Below are 22,749 nucleotides of genomic sequence, written 5' to 3'. Positions count from 1 at the left end.
CACGTGGTCGATTTCCTGTAACATGTGCAGTAATAGCGCCTTCATTAAAAACGAGGCAGACAACAAAAGACAGCCGTAGTGAAAGAGAATGAAAATACGCTTGAAGAACCGAATGAGCAAAACAAAATGTGGGCTCGGTCCCGTTGTCCAACATGTTGGACATCGCGATTTCATGCAGCTGTTGTAACAACGGATGCCGTTCTACGCCTATCCCCGCAACCAACGCATTCTCTGTAGAATAAAGCAGAACATTTGCGTGTGAAAAACGGAAGAAAGCACCTAACAAATAGCTGAATCGTACTTACTTGTGCGCACGTTGCCGTAAAACGCTGCGGTGCTGAAGGCTGCCATCTTGACCTGCTCTCGCTAGGCTTGCTTTCCGCCGATCGTCATACCACGCGGCAGGTGGCGCCACTAAATGTCCAATTTGTTGTACAGGACATTTGGTGGCCGACAAAGCAGCCGTTATTTTTGCCGTCGCCCGGAAGCTTTGTCCAATATATTGGACAAAATCCCCGTAGCCGGGTCTCAGGAGGGTATTGTAAGCCACCATTATTGAAGTTCGCTGTGAAAACTGCAGCGGGGTCACTTTCTGTTGCCACTGTTTTTTCAGTCGTCAAGGCAGACTCACAGTCTATGCACTGGCTTTTTTTTTTTTTTTTTAGTACTTTTTTAGCTGCGTAGCCAGAGATATGATATCAGCATTTCATGGCCTTTCCCTATCACATATGCACTGGGATTAAGTAGAATGATTGTACGTGCATAGGAGACCAGTACAGTTTCTGCATCACTAAGTTGTTCCTTATCAATAAGGCTGTCTAGAAGAGCTAGCATGCTCAGACCGCATGGCTGCCCCTTGGGCGCTGAAAGTAAAAAAGGGACCATTTCTGGTGCACAGTTTCCAGATGGTGGTGGCTTCGCAAGGTTGTAAAATTGAAGTGCATGAACAATAACCAAGAACTGAGCGGCAGTCGGGTGATCATTGGTTCCTGATGACTGCCGAACAGTGTTAAATAGGCTTTCAAGCTTGTCTTTGCTCAAATTCGCTGTCATTAAATACTTGAACCCAAGTTTACTCAGATGAAAAGAATGTTCTCTGCTCGTACTTCAACAAACCACGGACGCAATGTTTTGTTCAACTCTTCATCAGGGGCCATGTCACCATTTTGTGCTTGGAGGATGTGCCTAAAGCAAGTGCCTTTTTTACGTTGCCCTTATTTCCTGGAATCTTAAACAGCGAACTTGCTGGAATTTTCAGTCTTCCGCTGTTGTTGCGCATTCTTCCTTCTGCTTTCTGCTTGGGCGATGATTTCAACTCTCTGCTCAAGGGAAAAGGTTTTGCTTTTTTTTTTTTCACTTGCATTGGCATTGTGTCTTTACCTCCTGTTTTCTTCTTCTGAGTGCAAATTATTATTATTATTATACACTTTATTACATGTCCATTTCCGGTACTAGAGGAGGGATTGTGGTGGCAAATCAGGCAATTGGAGAAATGCATTTCTCGACAACAACTAACGTGCTTATGTCTTCAATCTCGTTTATCAGGGCATTGTCCAATGGGAATCCGCCTAATGTCGAGGTTGTTGTTTCAGCCTAAAATTTCATACATCTGAGGTTGAAATTGTGTAATGATTGAGTATATGCCATGAGGCCCCGACAATGCCGGCATCACTTTTCCAGCAAGATATGAGTTAAATGCAAAGATGATATCGTAAAGGGGGTCGATCAAAGAGCGCCAAGAGGCAACTAAAGAGGCATTCAATAACACAGAGGCTTTACAATACTGAACAATACAGGAGAGAGTCAAATAAACATACACCAAATTTTTCACCGGGCACTGTTGCCATGTAAGACGAGCGCTGCTCCCTCGCAGATCTGTGGGCTTCACAGCAGCGGGTGAACCACGGGAGCCGAGCAGTAGCACTTGCGAATTCGCCGCAATACTAGCTCTAACACTGGCTGACTCGTTCAAGCAACGTGACCTCAATAAATAGGGGGCACTGCATATGTCTGTTACAGCATGCCAAAGCAGGCGTGCACATACACTTAAATTCGCTCATGTAAGCGTCCTCTCTTCCTCCCGCCAGGCCACGCATCATTATTAGTTAGGCACGGCCGAAACTTCGAGAGAAGACGAGTCACCGTATATCACCGTCGTCGCCGAGTGATGAGGAGGAGGGTGAAGCCGATGCATACAAGGCCACGCGCTCTCCTCGCGTGGGGAAGGCCGTTTCTGGAATGTGGTAGAAAGTTTGACGCAGACGCTGTGCGGGCTTTCTTTATATCGCGCTAGCTTAACAACAATGTGCGCAAATTTCGTGACACCCTACGTCGGCTGACATGGTGTGTTTAAGCGCTCCTCTTAGTGCAGCATCCCACTTCCCTGTTTCTGGATTTCTTCTGACACTACACTCCACCTCAGCACTGTGATATCCCTGCCTGAATCGAGACATGCCGTGAAAGGCTGCTTTCTACAAATGAAGTCACCCACGTGAGCGGTGATACCGGTGCTATCCCGCTCACTGTGTCCTTTACTTGGGATAAGGGTTCGCATGCTTCCCTTGCAGCTATCCTAGTGTCCAGGTGTCTGCGGCATGTTTCAGGGCTAGATACCTTCTATCTAGTCTGTGGGCAATTCCACCGCATGTGGCCGGGTTTGCCGCAGCCGTAGCATTTCAGAGGACCCCTGTGGTCATCCTTAACTGTATGTCTCATTAAGAGGTACGAAATCTGTTCGCTCTGTGTACTGCATATGCTCCAACGGCACATCTCACAAACAGTGCAACTTTATGCACACTTCCATTGTGGCATTCAAAGCTGCTGATATGGAGCCGTGAAATGTGTGAAATCTTGTCTCTTTGGCTTGCATCTCCTTGTTTAGGGGCTGCACACTTTATTTCTACAGTAAAAAGTATTTGTAAACATCTCGAGTCAAGTCTTCGATTCTCCTGGGGAGCGTCTGACATGCGTATGATGCATAGTGGTAAAATGAGTGGCACAGGTACTTCTAATATTACAAGCAGTCCAGGAATGTCGCCCTTGAGGAGTGAAGACCATCAGTTCCTAGTCCCCCTCATAATGTTACAGCAAACAGCGCTGCTGTTTGCTGCAAAGGCAGTCATATTTTTCTTGTAGTCAGTCGGTGTTGTTGGACTGCATTGTACCCCTCTTGACAACGTTCTCTAGATTCCGCTGTAGGGTCACAATGTAAGGCCGGAGTTTCCACACTTTGTCTTTTTTCTCTTCTTTGGGAAATGTGAGATTGTCAACAACGTGCTGGCACGCCATCAATTTCAGGAAGCGATTTTTTGACATTGTGTCGGCAATTGGTTAGTGTCTTGTTGCCACTAGCACCTTACGTTTGGCATTTGGACAATACCCATTTGCAAGTACATGCCAATGTACTGTTCAACTTTGTGGACACTTGTATTCGCCGATTGTCCGTATTTCTGCATACTATGCAAGTTCGTTTGTTCTACTAGCATTGTTAGCATGTCGTCAGTGAGAAGCCTCCTGAAAAGCTTCAACTGGAGATTCCAGGTCATCCGGTTCGCTAAATGTTCCCGAAAACTCTGGATGCGCAATCTCGAGTAAGGCCTTCTCCCAGTTTCTTCCAGGATGGGATGAAGATGCGACAGCTGAACCACCATAGAAGCCCTCCGCCTTCATCACTTGACAAAGAGTGGGCATCACTATATGCTGTAGTCCATTCCTCTTCGTCGCTTTCCAAAAGATCACTAAGTCACTAACATAGTCTCCAAGAGCTACACGCTCTAGGATGTCTTTCAAAGCGCCACCTAAAACAAAAATAGTAAAATCACTGTGCAGAATAGGTCGTAAATGGCAGGCCGTGCATTTGTAAACATCAATGCAATCCGAACATAACTATGGAAACTGCATGACCAAGTTGCTGCATCACCCCTTTTAGAACAGACGGCTAGAATTCCTATATGTAGCACGAGCAGCACTACAACGTATGCTCACCCAAGGCACAAAAGTCACTGCGGGGAGGAAACCATGAGAAGAAAGAGAGCTCCACTAAAGCCTACTGTATCAGACATGGGCAAATTCCGGAAGTAGTCACGTGGCATAACAACGGCTGTGTATCACTGAAAATTACTTCTGGTGATTCGCAAACGCACTGGGAACAATTATGATCCAGTAAGTGCAATTTTATATAAAACAACACTCTCCTTTTTTGGAGTAGAACGTGCGCATGGCTATAGTGGCTAGAAATATACCGGCTAGTGTATGGCAAGGGTGGGCCAGGAGAAGGTCCCGATGTTGATGGTATCCGGCGGCGCTCGCTTGGGGCGTTATTGTGTGGGTGGGTGCATCTGCATTCAATTCGCGCCGTCATACGCGTGCTCGGAGCAGCGAGAAGTAAACAATTTCATTACATTTGGCCCGCTCTTAAAGAAAAAATGTTTCTGCAAGCTCGTTCACAATACACACATTTTGCGGTATCATATGTAGATGCACTTATTGGCGTAATTTAGCAGTTTACTTTCACCAGCAAAAAACTCGAAAGAACGTTTTTTTTTTTAGTTAGTAAGCTCGCAAGAGCAAAAATATTTCAGAAAGTGCAAAACCCCTTACCACATAGCCTTCATTCGACCATACTTGAAGTGAAAAAAATAACAAAAAGGTCATTCCTCGTGCACTAAAGCAACGTACGAGATGTCTCGTTGCAATGGAAATTAAAACGTTGAAATCAATAACTTTATGGCAGTGAAATTTTAAACGACACCTGCGATAAATTTTAAACAATCATTGACATTTGGAAGCGACTTTAAAGGGCTAATTTCGTTGTAGGTTAACAATGAACCTAATAAAAATTTCCCCAATCTGATCATTTTGAAGAATAAAGAAAACTTGCAAATATTTTTAACTATTATAATGGCATATGCAAGGTAATAATACAGTATAGACCGCTTATAACGCCACGATAGTTGCGAAAATCTGCGCTATAAGTGGTACCGTGTTATAACCAAAACATTGCGTTTTTAGGTTCTTACACGTGAAATGTGCAGCCTACCTTTTAAACGCAATTTATTGCACATTCTGCACACACACACACACACATACGAAATAGCTGCAACTCAGCATGAACGTTTAACTCACGAGTGCATTGTCAGCGGAAGAGTGCAGTGATTTTCGTGTGGCAGTATGTTTTCACTCCGATTGATCTCATCCTCAACAAAGCTTAAGCAGTGAAGTGCCTTGTCGCTCAGGCTGTTTCTCGCGCAGTACATTTTCACTTTGCTCAGACATTCGAGCACGTCCTTGCATGGCACATCTGGCATCGGCTTTACATCGTCCTCGCCGTCTCATCTTCGTTCGCAAGCTCCACGCCACTGCGCACCGCTTCGACAATTACATCGTCCGTACTCGCTTCCTCGCAGACGGCCAGCTCATTTTCGTCTGCATCAACATATTCTTCAAAAGTGTCTGTCGCGGAAACAAAGTTGCTTCAACTGCCACCACGAAGCAACAACCATGTCCATTGCGCCTAGAAGAGCACCGAGGCACCTAGCTTTTTGTTGGAGCAGGGTGCCTCTTACTGGTTTGCTCTGAGCCCTCACTTCTCAAAACCATCTGAAGAGTGTTGCGTCCACGTCCTCATACTTCGACGCACGAATTCTCTTTCGTGACAGTGAAGAATCTTGCTGCAGTTGCTGCAGCACCTTCTCCCGATTCTTGTAAACAGTCGACACGGTTGTGTCGGATATGCTGTACTTTGCCGCCACCGACACTTTCTCTCTTGATGTCCTTTATAACACATTCCTTGGTTTCAAGCGATAAAGCATGTCGATTTTTCACGCCGCTTGAAGACGCCGACGCCATGTTGGCAGAAATATACAGCACAATTCCTCCATAGTCACGACAGATGCAACCACGACGCAACAGAAAAACTAGCGGGCCGGGGAAAAAAAAAAAAACAGCTGCGCTACTGCTACTACCCCGCATTCCGTGCTGCGCACGCACAGATTGGCTGCTGCCAGCATGACGTACATGCTCCATGGTGATGTACACGCCTGCCCATGCGCTTGCCTTCCTTCGGGTACTTCGCATGCTTCGGGTTGCCTTCTCCCTCTCTTTTTTCGTCACACGCGTCCGCCCAACAGCCACTGCTCTCCACTACTAACGGCGACTCAACTTAAGGAGTTTTTGTTGCTGCCTTTGACCTTCTCTTTCCTTGTTTAGGCCCTTAACGAAAAACCTTAACCTTAGCAAGACATGAAACTTCACCACTTGAGACAAATTTTTTTTCTCATGTCTAGAGCAGCCAAGCTGCGGCAGTGAGAGTGAATGTAAGCATTTGGCAAAATATAGCAAACTCTCTTCGTGCAGAACATTACTGAAGAAGGCGGTGAATTCGTCCGCGGTTAGCTTCATTGCAGTGGACAGGGTGGAACTAGGGTAAACAAGCCCACGTCAAAATGATCCATGAAATGAGAGCTCTCATCCATTTTTGCGTCTTTTGGTGTTGCACAAAGACAAGATGTACACTTGTCTTAAGATGTACACTTGTCTTTAACATCTTGATGTAAGATGTAAGACATCTTGTGTACATCTTGATGATGTCTTACAGGATGTAAGACACGATGTAAGATGCACACGCGAAGTGAAGAAGTAGTTGTATCCTACAGTGGAGCTAAGATAGGATAGCAAGTCTAATGTACTTCTTATTGTAACCCTTAGTCCGCAAGCCATGTTTTCAGTAAAAAATCCGCCCCCAGCTGGTTCTGCATGGCACTGCCATGTGTCTAGGTAATGTAACAAATTTTCCAGGAATTTTTCATCCGCATTTACAGGCTTCAGAGGCTTTTGGCTCGTCCTTGAGGTCATTATGTGGATAAGCTGTTTCATTTGGTTGACGAATTCTTCTGTTGGTTTCGCATTCCTGTACACGGAATGTATACATTTCCTGTGCAAACAAGAGTCCCTTCATCACTTGATCACCAAACAGTTGCAACAGGTGTGAACTTGTTATGTTGGGCATAACTTTCAGCGTAACATTGTCACGGTCCGACTCCCATGCTGTCTCGATAATACCGCTGTGAACGTAACCAGGCGGGGTCAGGTAGCCTTTGGACACAAATCCATTCCGCACATTTTTTGGAGTCTGAGATGAATAAAGGTTGCCTTTAGGGTCAACAGGGTGCTCCTTGCTGTTTCTCAGATGTGTAGCAGAGCCTATTAAAAACATGTTTTGTGCATAAGTAAGGACAAAATGATACAAGAACAAAGTTTTTAAAAGCCAGCAACAGAGACTCTGTGTAGGCGAAGCCTACACAACTTTGAGTGTGGTAAAAAGTAGCAGATATTTATATTTACCGCAGCGGCAAGCCATCAAACTTGCAGCTTTTGAATATATCAATACAGAAACGGATAAAACAATATCAATTCATTGTAGCTTATAATATATACATTTTAAGAAGTTTCAATTATAAAAGGAATGAAGAGAACTTGTTACAAGACTATATGGAAACTTAAGTAACTGAAATTTGGCTTTTCGGATGCTTCCAAACAGGCTGACAGTATTAACAAATAAGTGAAATTAATAGTTTGCTCACTGTGTATGCCAAAGATCCGCCACATGCTCCTGTTCCAGCTGGCGCCGTCATATGTCACGAGTCAACATACAAGCCAGCTTGCTCGGCCAGGACCGTGCATTCGACTATAGTTTTTGCCAGTGGGGTTGCTTTTGCATTTCCATTCTAGGCAAGAACGCCAAGGATTTGCATCCAGCTCCCTAAAAATGGGCAAGAATGATGGTGCGAGATAACCAGTTTGTTGATGCCATGAGTTTTAAAGCTAGCACATTTAAAACAACTTACCGGTGTAGGGTTGCAAAGGCACCACCATCTCGTGGTCTGCGAGCACACCTTTGTGGTCACTGGTTATGTAACCGCCAACATCCACGAAGCCTTAAATGTTGCCTGAATTGTTACAAAAAGCACATTACGCATCATACGGTGTGGTTTCTACGTGAGCATAGGCCTCCAACCACCGCGGGTTCGAGCTTCACGCGAGCCGAAGCCCCGATCAGCCGTCACCACGCGCACACTAAAACATCGTAGCGCGCACTCAACCTCCACCGGGAGGAGAGCACTTCGCTGCAAGGACACAAGCCTCCAAGTTCACAAAGGAGACGTTTATTGAAATGCCATCCTCCAGCGGCACACACACATGCACACACATACACATATACAAAGGCACATACGCACACATACTAAGTCACCGTGTCCCAGGAGCGCGCGAGGAGCAAGGCTCCCCTGCGCGCACGCAAGGGCGTGCTGTGGTCTCTCTCTCGTGGTGACCAAAGGGTTCCTTTGAGAGAGAGTGGGCAACCACCGCAAGATACGCCTGTCGCGGATCGTTGGATCACGATTGACAGGCTCGAGCTGCGCTCTCAGGTACGACTCGGAGTGGATGAACTCAAGTACACACTGGTCTGTGCGGACAAAGGCCGGCAGACAAGAACAGTTGCGTACGCACCTTGCGATGTCTCGGAGGGGTCTCTTCTGGGCCCTGCTCAGAGGGTCGCGCGAGCGCGGCCGTCGAAGCGGTGCTGTGTTCCCGCCAAAAGGCGCCAATGAGAACAGCCACTGTGACGCCAGGGTGGAGCTGTGGCCGAGCGACAGTGACAAGTCATCCGGACATCTCTCCGCCGCCGCAGGCAGGAGAAAGGGAAAGAGGAGAACAACAGGGAAGCGGGAGGTGGCCGCGCAAAGGGCAGCCGCAGCAAGCCCGAATCCCACAACAGGGCATTAGCTGTCATAATGGATCAAATCAAATGCAGTTTTGATTTTCTACCTGAATTTCAGAATTAATGTAAATCTAAAAGTATGACATTTTAAAAATAGTTTTGAAACTCACTGGCTGCCTTCACACCGAAATGTTCCAACAGTTTAATTTCGTCCACAAGAAGGCCCCTATGACGGCTGAATGTATCTATGCTTTTGGTCTTTTCGCTTAAAGCCGCAAAAACCTTCGCGTTCAGACCAAAGCCACGCTTCAATTGTTGCAGATAATTTTGCAAATATTTTCGTCCTGGCAGAATCATAATGCTCTGCTTCCAAAGGTGCTTGTAGAGCTTTGGGCTCCACATCCTCATTAGCAAACATTGGACAATCCAGGCATCATCATAAGGCATGCGTCTCGGAGAGTTTTGTCTTGCGGCCAGGAAACAAGGTCTCACAGCTAACTGCTGCTTCATCGGAAGGGACTGTATTTTTGCCTCAAAAGCTTCTTCGCTCAGTGCATTGTTTTGCTCCTTCATTTGAGCCACTTGCTGTTGAGCATTAGCCAGTCTTTTCCTTGTCTTTCTCAAAGCATGAATAATGTTCTTGAACTTTTTTTTTGTCACCGCAAGAATCTTTAGTCTTTTTTCTTCTGTACATGCAAGCGTGACTCTCCTTTTCCATCGGTGGTGAGCAAGAATTTTTCTGCATAGTACATACTTCTGTATGAGGTGTGCTTGCCAGCAAAAGGAATCGTGCCACACCCATTGCAGAGGGCCACGCAGAGCCATTTCTTTGATTGTCTCCGCCTCCTGGCGAGCTGTAAGCACGCTTTTCCTTTTCTCTTCCTCTGAAATAAATTGTGGCAATTATAGGACCATGCTCACGCAAACATTTTCCAAAAGTCACCGTTCTTTCAATGAATAGCTTCGAGATGTCACCAGCTTCGGTCTCGCAACAGGCATAGGTCAAAGCGCCATTTAACGCAGCAGGCAACTTCATCCATGTCACCGCAATCAGAATTCCATCGAACGGGTGCTGAACATCACTTGGGCACAGAGACTGCATTATCACTTTGCTATGACACACCGGTCATGTAGCAATGTCTGTTTGCTCGGAATCAGAATGCTTCTGGAGTTTCTGCGATCCACGAATGATGCACGACCGAGTTTCTCCGATGCACCTCCACGAGCGACGCAATGAGGGTCAACCCGTGTGTCATCACCATCGACGACTGAGCACAACTCAATAGACACCAGCTCGACATTTCGCTTCCGTTGTTTAGATGCCGGTCCTTGGTTGTAAATGCTCTGCACCTTCCTTTTTACCGTCTTTTTAGGCACAAGATAAACTGGGTAATTTTCTAACATTGTAAGGACAGCATCGGGCTTCAGGCGTGGCTTCTCTCGGGTGAGTTCGTTCGCGATATCATTCACCATAATCTGAAAAGATCTTTCGATGCATTCGTCCTCGAAATGAATCCACCGGTGCAGTGAACAAAGACACCTTTTCTTCGTTAGACCAATAACCTCTTCAACACAACGGCTCGAAACATGTCCTCTTTTTGCATTGTCGCTTAGCCTTTAACATCTCAGGATCTTTCTGCTCACATTTAGTGTCTTCCAGCTTCACAATCCAACAGATGATGTGTGTCAAACGTTGATTTCACACTTCCTAAGCAATCGCGCGAGGCTGCTGTGTGGCAGCAGACAACAGGAGTTTGCGGGCTTTCGCTACGCTTTCACGCACCCACTCGACCAGCAGCGCCCCTTGCGGTCTCTCCGTGCAGTCATCGTGGCGGGAGCCTTCCCCTCCCGTACAATATGCGCTCACTGGCCAGTATATTTGTAGGCACTATAGCATGGTATAGCGACGTGCGTGTTGCTGGTGGATGCCATTTTTCAAAGGCAACTTGTGACCTCCTGGTGGTAAGCATTGGAAGCAAACCGGAAAGGGAAATAATTTTCAACATGTCGAGAGTATAGTGCCTAAAATATACTGGCTAGTGTGCCGAGGGCGCGCGCTCGTGTGGCCGCTGCGGTGATGCCTTCCCACCGCCACCGCGGGGCGGCGCTACGAATAGCTAAGGTGCCATTGCTCCACGTTCGCGGCCTCGGCAGCATAGGCAGCATAGGTCCGGATAGTAAGGCGTTACGCTTTTCACTGCGAAACCTGTCTCTTGACTGTTTGAGTGCACTTTTTGTCTAAGAACAGTCTTGGTTGAAGACAATCGTCCCATCCTAGTACTGTGCGGAGAAAATCATGAGCTGAAATATCGCTCAAGGAAGCATATAACAAATACTGTCAGGTCCAGTCCGCTATACAGGGTGTTTCATCTAAGATTTTACCTATTTTTTTAAAAATAGGAAAATTAAGTCTTATTATCGATTCTTCTTTTAGCTGTTGTATTAAGAGTAGAGAAAAATCAGGAGCACTAAAGCGTACTAATTAGCTTAATTATTAATTAAGATTAACTAATTAACCTTTTCTTTATACCAGCTAGAAGCTACTTTCAAATTGCAACAGTGAGCTACCGGTGTGAGAATGCCAAATGGTATTTTAAACGACAAGAAACATGCATTTATTAAGGACTGCAGCACTGGCAATTCTGGCCACTTTCGACGCACGAAAACGAAACCTAGCAGACGAAGCGCGGAATTGTATGCGCCCACGAGTGACGCAGTCGTGACATCGCCGGGCGAATCAAGCCGTCTGAAGGCGGCTGCTGCCGCTCGTGAAATACTCGTCTGGCGCTGCGTCATCCTATCACAGCCGCGATTCATCGGCTGTCTGACTGTGCCTAATCGAAGGCTGCCGTCGGGGTATTTTACTTGTTGGCGTAGAGTTTTTACTTCCTTTTGGATTGCGTTGCATGAACTGCTGTTTGTAGCTCGCTGAGAAGTTTGTTCGAGCTCTGGTGCCCAATATTTCGGACAGGATCTCAATTCTTTCTGGAAACACATTCGAGAGCAAGACTTTTCCTTCAAGTTCTAGGATACTGTGGTTATTTTTTCTTCGCGATGAAATTAGTTGCTGTTTGTGTTTAACAAGAGTTAGAGTGGAGCCGTTTGATCACTGCACACAAATTTGCTCTTAATGTGCCACCAAGTTTAGATGACAACTGATTATAAGTATCGGAACGGTTTTGAAAGAGAGGCTTTGAAAGGTTTTGAGAGGTTTTGAAAGAACGTTTATTGCTAAGTTATGTATCTTAAGGCCGACCACACAGAAACAGTCACTCAGAAACAGTGCATATCATTCTCCAGAGTACGTGTTCGAACTGACTTCCTTGCACTGCAATACATGTCATCAAGCGATCTTTCACGGAATTCGCCGCTCGCATGATCATTGCTTGAGGAACATTTTCTAGTGACATTTTGATCCTTTGTTTTAGGTCGTCAAGGCTCGCCGGTTCGGTTTCATACACCCTGCTCTTTAAGTAACCCCACAAAAAAAATCGAGTGGGGTCAAGTCTGGCGAACGCGGTGGCCACGCAATTGTTCCGCCGCGCCCAATCCACTGTTCGGGGCAGGAGCTGTTTAGAAACTGCACAGCCTGTGTCGCCGAATGTGGAGGTGCTCCATCATGCTGAAACCACATTGACCTAAGAGCATTTAGTGGCAACTCGCAAACAAAATTAGAGACACAGTTATTTAAAATCTCGGCAACATAACCCTTGCCAGTAAGATTTCCATTAATAAAATAAGGCCCAACAATGCGACCTCGGAAAATACCGCACCATACATTTGCCGACCACCGAACCTGATGGTGATGTGGACGCACCCAATGTGGGTTCGTCTGGGACCAGTAGTGGGCATTATGTACATTGATTACCCCTTTCCGGCTGAATTGGGCCTCGTCAGTCGACCAGATATTCTGCAAGAAGTCAGGGTTCTGATCACATTGGATTAGACACCAGTTGAAAAAGTCCAGCCTTTTTTGGTAGTCATTCGCCATCAATTCCTGATGCAGAAACATATGATAAGGATGGTATTTGTGCGCTGACAGCAGCCGCCAAAAAGTGGAAATACTGGCACCGGTCGTTTGGGCGATTTCTCGCACGCTGGCTTCTGGCTTCGCGGCGACGTACGACATCACAGCAATCTCATGTGATTCGGCTGCTGGTGCTTTCCGCTTTTTCTTTTAGGCTGCACAGATCCAGTCGTACGGAATCGGTTGAAGATGGTCTTGAAAGTTGGTTGCGCAGGTACACGAGAATCTGGATGCTTGGCCTTGTACATCTGTGCTGCCAACTTGCTGTTTTCATTTGCACTGATGTAGGCAATAACAATGTCTACCTTTTCAGCGGTCGAAAAGTTGCACTGCACTGCCGTAGCCATTCTGCAATTGATGTTGTAGCGTCAACAGAAGACGCATCCAAAAACATGAGCGAAAGAGCAGAATTGAAAGGTCAAAAGTGCAACTCGTTACCGAGTAAAAAAAGAAAATTTGAAACATCCAGGGGTGCGATATTTGTGCATGTACTGCTTTTCTTTTTATTTCACCCTCTTGGAGGCAAAGCTTGTAGTCAAGAGAGAGGGTTGATTTGCCCATACCATCAGCGCTACGCCCGCACCATGACAAGCTTCGCCCGCAATGCGTTGGTTATATCTCAAGATCCTACCAGATCATGACGCAGCTCCAGGCGCGTATTTCGCGGGCGGCAGCGGCTGCCTCCAGACGGCTGGTTTCTCTCGGCGACGTCACGGCTGCGTCACTCATGGGCGTGCATAAGTGCGCGCCTCGACTGCTAGGTTTCGTTTTCGTGCGTTGAAAGCGACCAGAATTGCCAGCGCTGCAGTCCTTAAGAAATGCGCGTTTCTTGTCGTTTAAAATACTATTTGGCATTCTCACACCGGTAGTTCACTGTTGCAATTTGAAAGCAGCTTCTAGCTGGTATAAAGAAAAAGTTAATTAGTTAATCTTAATTGATCATTAAGCTAATTAGTACGCTTTAGTGCTCCTGATGTTTCTCTACTCTTAATACAACAGCTAAAAGAAGAATCGATAATAAAACTTAATTTTCCTATTTTTAAAAAATAGGTAAAATCTTAGATGAAGCACCCTGTATTTTACTGTTTTATTTATTCTTCTGAACTGGAGAAGGTCTGCAGAACACACATATTGACTGCCTGATATCCAGCGAGGCGGGAAATTTGAAACAACCACCTAAAGTTGACACGATTGCAATACTTTGTTTTGATTAAATGATTGAGTCCAGGCCGGGTTCAATATTGCTGCTATGAAATATTCAGATGGCGATTTTATTTGATCTGGAGCCAGTCGATTGCAATCCATGCATCGCGATCGCGTATGTAGGGTATCGTGTGCATCTTCCTTCTGAGTGAGCGCTCAGTTAGCACATATCCCAGGTGGTTGGCCCGAGTTATGGCAACTATTCTCAATCGCGATCTAACCCGGAACGGACCGACGACTGCTGTTATTGCTCGTGTGACACAGGTATCAGAAAATACCCTTACTTTTACACAGTTCATTAATCCAACTTTGAATTTCATTTACTCTTCAGTCTTTTCTTATGGTCCATGGTATATTGATGGCGCAGTCAAGTGCTGCGAACGTCAATATGGGCCTCATGCTTTCGGATAGGTTACATCGACATATCTGCAATTCAATAATGCTTATTGCTAAGGTGATATACATATCAGGTTGTTGACGTTTCATAGCGTCACATATATATGCTACAGAAAAGCAGGGCAATCTTGCTTTTTCGTAACATGGCACTCGCATGTTTGCCCCGCCGGGGTGGTGCAGTGGTAAGACGCCCGACTACTGTGCCGGAGTTCCCGGGATCGAATCCCGGCCTCGGCGGCTGCGTTTCGATGGAGGTGAAACGAAGTGGCGTCCGTGTGCTGTGCGATGTCAGCGCACGTTAAAGATCCCCAGGTGGTCGAAATTACTCCGTAGCCCTCCACTACGGCCTCCCTTTCTCTCTATCCACTTTCACTCCCACCCTCATCCCTTCCCTTACGGCGCGGTTCAGGTGTCCACAGAGCAAGTGTGACAGATAATGCGCCTTTCCCTTCCTATGAACCAACCAACCAACCAACTCGCATGTTTTCGAAGATCGCATGGGGCAATAAACACAAGCAGTCTGAATCTGACTTTAGTTTTTGTTCTCACTCTTTATTCATGTGTTTTATTAGGATGTCACTTAATTGTTGCTTCATACATAATTATTATGTGGTGTGCTTCCTCTTGTAACAGAAGGAAGAAACAAAATAGGTGATTGTATCATTGATTCTTTTTTTTTTTTTTTATAAAGTCTACAATACAGTAAAATTTCAGTAAAAAGGCGCAGCAACAATAAACAATTAAGTAAAAATGTAGAAATGCACTGCTAAAGGTTTTCAACAAAGGCCGCGCATGACACCGCAATAATTTTGAATTAATATAGAGCAATTTTTGGGGGTATTTTTTTTTTTCAATTGGTAATGATGCGCAAGATATTCCCGTGTAATTCTCCACGTGGTTTTTCGCCTACCATCACTAAGTAATTTATATTTGATTTTACTTTCTTCTCCAGTTTCGGCTTTGGTTTCAGCAGCCAAGCGGTAGTTGTACGGTCACAATCAAGTCTATTGGTCACACGCGGGATTTTAAAGAAAGAAAAAGCTTCAACCACAGACTCTCAATTAGCGCCTTATTTTGCGCTTTCATTAGCCACTTGCTTCTGCGCTCCAGCCAGTTTTCTCTTTGCTCTTCTCAGAGCGCGAGAAATGTTGCTGGATTTCTTTGGTAGGTTGCATGCATGCTTTTTCCCTCTTCCTGCTCATCTTATTCTGTGTAAGCCTCCGCTGGTATTTGCACACGCGCAGCTATCCTCTTCAGAGTCGACGGTCAAGCGACACTTTTCTGCCAAATACATGCCCATAAATGATATGTGTTCTCCTGAATCAGGTTTCAGGCAACATCCGGAACAAAGACCCTCCAGTGCACCTATATATATTAGCTCTTCAGCTTTTATCTGTTGTTGTAATGTACGTGCTTGCTTTTTTCTTTTCCGAGAATATACGCTGCAGCGTCCACAGAACTGCGTTCGGGCATCAAGCTTCCAAAAGTTACCATTTTTTCTATGTACAAAGTGGCAAAGTTGTTTGTTGTTGTTTTTTTCGGCTCGATAATGCGCGCAGGCTACAGAGCCAGCATGGTGCTTTGGTTAATTTGGTCCAAGTTGCAGGGATAGGAATGGAGTCAAACGGATGCTTAGGTTCAAGCTGCACATCTGCTGCTGCGGTAATGAGTTCTCGCTCCGCTCTTCTGCTGCCGCCGGCTCCTCGGAGGCATTGTCAAACATTCTTGACGGTACACGGCTGTCGTCTGCACCAGCCGGAATTATCGGCACTGCGCTTTTGTCGTTTAGTGGCCAGTTGGTCACAGAGGTTTCTCACCTTCCTTTTCGATGTCTTCTTAGACAGAAGATGGTTGGAATAATGGTCGAATATCGTTGGCACGGCTTCGGACTTAAGGCGTGGTCTACCTCTAGCGAGCTCGTTGACGATGCCGTTCACAGTCACTTTGAACGTTCTCTCGATGTAGCTCTCCTCAAAATGTTTTTCGCAGACAACTCACGTTGGAGTCAACTTGCAGTCCTGTCTTTTAATCAGCTGCTTCCACTCCGCAAGCTGCGCAGGGTCCGATGGCACTCCGACAGAGTGGCACGAAACATGTCTTTTCCCTGCCCTGATGCTTTATTTTTAGCATCAGTAGTCGTTGCAAATTTAATTCCCTCACATGAATGCAAGGAACAGAACGACTAAAACAAAAGAACAGCATAGACGCTTGCAAAGGGCTTCGAACCACTGAAGGCACGGCCAGCGCAACTGCGGCAAATCAAGGGCGCGTCGGCGGCCGACTCCGTCGACGGCACCTTTAGAATGAGCAGCGCCCCTGGCGGCCAAAGTTGGAAGGCATCGCCGGCGCGGCCACCTCCTCCCATTGGGAGACCCCTCCGCACGGCACATTAGCAAGTATATTCTAGGCACTATATCGAGAGGCCCACAGTGGTTTCAGGAGTTCCAGTTTCTATTTGCTCCAAGAGTACAAGATTCAAATAATTGGTGATATCATTTATGATATGTTGGTCGTTGTGTGGATAAATTAAGCGCTTACTACCTTCTCAGTCCACTGCATGATTGCAGGGAAAAGCAATGCATGCTAGCATCTTTCAACATTTCCTACGCCTCCTTTAACATAAGTTTAGGCTCAACTTCCTTGCCTACCACACAGGTGAAAAGTGAGCAGTTTGAATGTTTGCGAAGTCAGTTGTAAACATGAGCACTCTTTCATAAAAAAAAAGAGTAAATGGATTTTTGCTTGCACTTAGTGTGGCAGGGAACTCTATTGAAGTCTGCTGCATCGAGTCTAGCTCACGTGTTTGGGAGGTTAACACTGTTTGCGGTCATCATTCTCGTGCGCTGTTACGCCCAGGCTGTTATTGCCATCTGCACCCGTGCAGGCGTATACTGGCTGATGTCAACTTTTGTATATATCACTGCAAGACAACCATTGCTTCTTGGTCCATGCAGGTAGGGTAGCAAATCGGGGAAGAGCATTAGCACGGAGTCGTTGGTCTATGCAGGTCTACCTCGAGGTATTCTGAACTCTTGCCATCAGTCAAATGCACACATTCGTTCAAAATAAAATGCACTTCCATGTGCCTCTCCCGTGTGGCTGACTTCTCGGAGAGGGGCTTATTTCTGTGGGGAAGGTTTCTCTTTCATTATTTCCGTCGGTTGCGTTTGGGTATGTAAGAAAGCCTGTTTGGTAGGTGATTGTCGTCCATCTTCGTTGAACTTCATGAGCGTCCAGGCATAGAGGGCCGTCTTCTCCAGTTTATAGTGGGTTCGTAGTCCTACCATCAAAGCACACACTTTTTCAAACTTTCTACAAGAGTTGTGTGGTGGTCTTGTCGTAGGCTAATTCAGGTTGCCATTCACAAGCACCACTGGATGGTATTGACCTGGCACAGATTATTTTTATGCAGCCTTTGATTCTTGCCAGCCGTCGCCAAGTGAAGTAGTGCATTTTTTTCATTGCTTGCTTCTGATTTACAGCTAAGGACCAAATTTGTTCGCTGCTATGCTTAGGGCACTGTTTCATCACTTGCAGCACCCTGTGCCCTACTGACCTAACGCAGTTTGGTGAGAAGGTCGAATAGCCTTGGGTGTTGTTGGATCCACCAGTGCTTGGCCATGAATGTCTATGGGGACACATGAAGAAGTCTATTTATGTTGGTGTTGTAGTTGAACTGTTATCTAAGTTGCATCGTGTAGTAACCAGGGCTGAGGTTTAACTGCATTTACTTAGATTATATTTTGAAGCGATAGGATAATCTGTGATTGACATGTGGGAGTAAAAGTGAAATGCGAACAGCAATGCAAATAAGTAGCTCACGAGAACAAAGGAAAGATAGTAGAGAAGGGAAGGCTTTCGGGGAAAAATTTGGGCAGCTAGGAAGCCGCTCTGCGATGTCTGAGGTGGGCAGACAGACAAAGCTTACGTAACAGCGAAGTATGAAGCCAAGGAAATATGAGGGAAAGCGGCCGTGGCCTGTCAGGAAAGGAACAGGAGAATGGGGTCGAGGGAAAAAAAAGACAGGTACGAAAATGGAGGGACAGAAACAGACAAGAGGGTGTTAGAGTGATCCGAGGTCCAGATGGAGGCTCGGAGCCTGAAGACATGCATGGCGATGCGCACAGAAATGGGCGAAAGCCACGATGGCCACGGGAGGTCGCGCGTTGAAGGCAGAGAGGCAGCCCTGTCTGCAAGCACGTTGCCCCAGACACCGCAATGGGCAGGGACATGATATAAGAATACAGAACGATGAATCGAGATTACAGTAAGGGTGGGCTTAATATCTCAGACGATGATGTCTTTGGTAGAAAGAGAAGATGGCTTGAATGGAAGAAAGGCAATTAGAATATAAATGCAAGGGCTGAGCATAAAAACAGGCTTCATGAAATGCAACAGCCTCTGCACAGAAGGCGCTGGAGGGTGTCGCAAGACGAAAACGGTCTGTGTTGCACAGCACACCACATGACATGAATGCAACATATGGCGCCCGTAGGTCGAGAGGTTTAGGTATAGCCTTTGTCAAAAGTGTAGAGCCCGGGATATCTACTTGTAAGCCTTGTAGTGGTGCTGATTTAGCATTAATGGAGGGCATTAATGGAGGTCGTTCTCGTTGGCGAGGGTAGGGCAAAAAATCTTACTGTAATCAAGAGATTTGAAACATTGGAAATGCATTACAAGCCGCACGAAGTGGCTCAGAAGCAGACCTCCTGGGCTTTACACTTTTGACGAAGACTATACTATCCGTAAAGATATGAGGGCTGGAAAGGGAGGACTGAAAGGAAAATTGAGAGGAAAAAAGATAGGTGAAGGGGAAGGAGAAGAGGAGAAATGGATGGTCACACAATGGAATAAAATGGGGAAGAATATCACATGGTAGATAGGTGTAATCTCCAAAAGTGACAGGATCTATGCCATGTAAGAGGCTGTACCCCACACAGGCGGCCCAGCTACAAGGGGAGAGGAGGTACCCGGAGGAGCACCTGAAGCGCACCCACATGCATTGTGCGGAATACACCTGTAATGGCAAGTGTTTCATCCTTAACGGGAGACATTTTATTTAAATAAGTCTTCTCCAACGGATTCCACTTATACGAAAGGTGCCTTAAAATGATGCAAATTATCAGGCAATCATAAAAAAAATATACAGAAAAAAAAATCTTGAATTAGAGGGTCGGGGACCAAATATTTTGTTTCATGTCGCATTGCCCTATCATAAAATAACTCTGTATACAGATAGTGTGTGGTAGTTCACCAGGGAATCAGTTAGAAAACAGTCGCGCATACTTCATAGCAGAGCTAAATAAAAGCAGGAATGCTAGTGAGGTTTGTGCAATTCCTTAGCCAAAATGGAATTGCACATATGACTTAAATGTTTCAGGTTCGTTCCCGACCGTGGCAGCTGCGTTTCGATGGAGGTGAAACGAAGAGTCATCCATGTGCTGTGCGATGTCAGCACAAGATCCCCGGGTGGTCGAAATTACTCCTTAGCCCTCCACTACGGCTCCTCTTTCTCTCTTTTCACTTTCACTCCCACCTTCCTTCCTTCCCTTAGGCGTCCACAGCAACAAGTGTGACAGATAACTGCACCTTTCTCTTCCTGTGAACCAATTATTAAATGTTTCCTTCTTCCACTAAAGTTGCTTCACGTGCAACAGTAGCCTTCTGCGTTTGTTACGTACCATGCAGTTACAAATAAAGATTACAGGGCTGTTGCTGAGGCGAACCTTTTATTTTCGATAACTGAAGTGCAGCATCCAGCCATTGATTTATGCAGAGTGTAGCTTGCTCTGAAAGAAGCATTCCTTGAAGAGAACCTCCATTTTTTTCTCGAAGCCGTGGAGGGATAAAGGAGGCCTCCTTGTTCACAGTAGTTTGTTAGCCGGTCAAGCTGAAACCTTTTGGGTGCCACAGCATTGGTGCGGAGAATTGGCTTCCCACGTGTTGTCCTCACCTCTTTTCTTTGGATGATGTGCACATAATCCCTGAGCACATAATGCAAGTTGAAATAGATCTCGCGTACTGCGCTCGTGTCGTCCAGGTGTTTGTCGACCTCTGCTCTTTCCACCTATTTCCAACTGTCAGGATGCCAAATAAATTCAACTTCATGTGGTTTCGTCGATGTCACGGCATGGCTCAGTCATTGCAAAGCACACTTATCTCTTGTATGCTGTATGCAGCAAAAACCCTGCAGAAAAAAACCATGTGACGACATCCACAGCAAACCAACGCAGCTTAGCAGCTTTGACTAATTGTGCAGGCCGCTCTGCTACAGTAGCTGTACTGTGTCGCTGCTCCTACGTTGCGTTGAAGTCTACACCAATGCCACCGCTCGGATTATCACACAAGCACATATTGTCGATGTTCGCGGAGCTGCCTCTCCTCTTAGCGTCTGCTAGCGAGTAAGCCCACTGGCCCCTTCTAGGGCTCTCACCTAGGGATAGGATCTGACTCTGGAACCAAGGGTATTGGAAGGCTTCATTCCTAGCTCAAAGGAGTCTTAAAAGTTGGCAGTTCTTGCTAAGTCATGTCATTGTCTCGCCTTTGCCAGCAGTTGTATCGCTGTTTGTTCGCCATGATGTTTGCATAACCCAAATGCCGCGATGGGGCCCACTCGGGGTTACAGTCATCAAAAAGGACCACCAGATGACCTGGCACAGACAGGTAAGAGTGAGCGCTAACGTTCGCTAAAACAAAAGAGTATGTGCGACACATGGAGCCAACCATATTTTAGCGAATATTTGAGGCAGAAATAGTACTGTGGAGTACTGTTAATTAACCCTGGTCGCTGAGCACGAGTGAAGCTTCGCTAAACATTGCCAAAACCAAAAGGCTTGCCAAGCACCGCAACATTACACCAGAAATGTTATTTCAATGTCCTACATATGTAGAACTGCGTACCTGATGTAGTGCCATGAACAAACCCAGTATTTTTTTTCCGGGTTTTCATGCATTGTGCCGTCGGCGTTCTCACAACTCCTTTGTTTACCACGCAGTTAACTAAGATTGCAGCTAAACAACACAGTTACACATGTCGCACTGCACTGACTGTAGCTGCTGAGGAGTGCTATAAGATGGGTGCCCACCCAGATTACACCGTGGTGCCAGCTTTCGTGCATAGTCCGTATTGCAGTGAAGTTCCTATGTACCAGTGTTGGGATGCGTGCTTGTGGTATGTCCTTTGGTTCTTGAGTGGGGTTAGGTTTTCTCCTGTGTGTGTGTGTGTGTAAAACCTTTATTCGGAGGAAGCTTGAGGTAGCCGGAGCAACCTCACGCAAACACCAGGTGGGCTCCTCATTATAGGAGCCCATTGGCGACCGCTGCGGCTCGGGCTCGGTGAGTCAGGGCCTTCTGGCTTGCCAAATCGGAGCAGCCGAGCAGGGCGGCCTCCCAGTCCTCCCGGGTGGGGTTGGGTTTGGGGGTGAGGTTCGGGCTTGACTGACATGCCCACACCATATGGATGTCCAAAGACTTCTCCGCACAGTGCAGGCACTTTCCTGTACAGGCAGGATCAAAGTGTTTTAAAACTGCCGGGCACAGCAGCGTTTTGGTGTAAAGGCGGAGGAGTGTGCGTTCCTCCACCTTTGTAAGGCCCTTACAAGGCTTAGGATAAATTGCACGGCCGAATTGAAATAATTCAATAATTTCTGGAAAAGTGAGAGCCGGATTGGGTTCGAGATGCGTATCATAAGGGTCTGAAGGCGTTGCCCGGAGAGTGAGCGCGCGGGCGGCGGCGTCGGCCGTTTCATTGCCTTCGAGGCCCATGTGAGCTGGAGCCCATACAATCGTTCGAGACGCGGGGGCCCCGAGGTGGTCACTGTTTTGAAGGATGCGGTGTGCAAAGAGAGGAATGTACCCCTGTTTAATATTTCTGCAGGCCCCTCTCGAGTCGGTGATGATGACTCGTGAGTCCTTGTCTGCGGCGGCTAACGCGATGGCAACTTCTTCCGCATGTGTTATGTCTTGAGCTCGGAACGTTAGGCCATTCACCGGGATTTTTTGATGGACGACTGCGGCTGTGTACCACCCCCCATGGCGAGGGCCGGAGGCGTCCACGTAGAAAATTCCGTGTTTGTTCCCATAGTGACGAGCCAGTGCCTCCGCCCGCGCAAGGCGCCTGCCACTGTGGTCGTCATGTTGACCGGAAGAGGGCGTACGTGCCGGGCGTATCTCCAGATTTCAGGAATGCGTACGCGCTCTTCCGTAAATGTTGGGTGGTGGATGTGTAGTCGGGCTAATAGGCGGCGTCCCGACGGCGTTTTTGAAAGTCTTGTGTATTGATTAGTCAAGTGCGCCTCTCGGAGCTCCGCGAATGTGTTTAACATCCCCAGGCCCATAAGACGCTGGTTGGATGTGTTGATCGGGAGATCGAGGGCACGCTTGTACATCTTTCTGAGAATCACTTCGA

General features: G+C 46.6%; 1 protein-coding gene across 2 annotated transcripts in view; it reads left to right on the top strand.

The window, feature by feature from the left end:
* LOC146195895 (rRNA methyltransferase 1, mitochondrial-like) overlaps positions 1-22,749 on the top strand; it is a 113,157-nt gene that overhangs the window by 83,363 nt on the left and 7,045 nt on the right. Inside the window, exon 11 of one of the 2 annotated variants that reach the window (XR_014706051.1) lies at positions 19,723-22,458. The exons of the other annotated variant lie outside the window; for it this stretch is intronic. The gene's annotated coding sequence lies outside the window, so the exon portion shown is untranslated. Of the gene's footprint in view, positions 1-19,722; positions 22,459-22,749 lie in introns of those variants that run through there. 2 annotated transcript variants of the gene reach the window in all.

The sequence above is a fragment of the Amblyomma maculatum genome, chromosome 3 (assembly GCF_055883805.1).
Source record: "Amblyomma maculatum isolate TAMU_Amacu chromosome 3, ASM5588380v1, whole genome shotgun sequence".
Classification (NCBI taxonomy): Eukaryota; Metazoa; Arthropoda; class Arachnida; order Ixodida; family Ixodidae; genus Amblyomma; species Amblyomma maculatum.
Note: the sequence above shows the minus strand (reverse complement) of the source record. Positions and strands in the feature narration are given on the sequence as shown.